The following is a 452-nucleotide window of genomic DNA, read 5'->3' on the forward strand; positions in this document are numbered from 1 at the left end:
CTCAGCAGCTTCCACCCTACTAACGCTTATGGGTCAGGGGTCAGCTGGCTCAGCGCCTGGAGAAGCGCCTCAGCGATCTTATTCACCGCCCAGGCGTCCCAAGCCGATGACGTAAATTTCGGGTCTCCCGCTGCATCATGGGGGCTGTAGTTCCGCCAGGCGCCGGTAAGGGCTGGGGTGGGCGGGGCCACGAGCTGTCAAAGGGAAAAGAAACCAAGGGCGTGGATTAGAGGTTCCCGCTCTTTCGTTTGTTGCCCCAGAGCCTGACCCCAAGGACCCTGTCTGCTCTGGAATCCAAGCTTGCGTTTGGTATTTTAGACAAGAGCTCTCAAGAGTAAGACAGGAAGCAAGCCCGGGCCTGCCGCCCTTCAATTGACTTTGAGGAAGTAAGAACAGCAACAGTCCCTGAGCAGGCTACCTAACATACATCGTTTTGACTTTCACAGCGGTCC

Source organism: Aethalodelphis obliquidens, unplaced genomic scaffold (genome assembly GCF_003676395.1).
Source record: "Aethalodelphis obliquidens isolate GAN/ISIS:26980383/991018 unplaced genomic scaffold, ASM367639v1 scaffold9, whole genome shotgun sequence".
In the NCBI taxonomy this organism is placed as follows: Eukaryota; Metazoa; Chordata; class Mammalia; order Artiodactyla; family Delphinidae; genus Aethalodelphis; species Aethalodelphis obliquidens.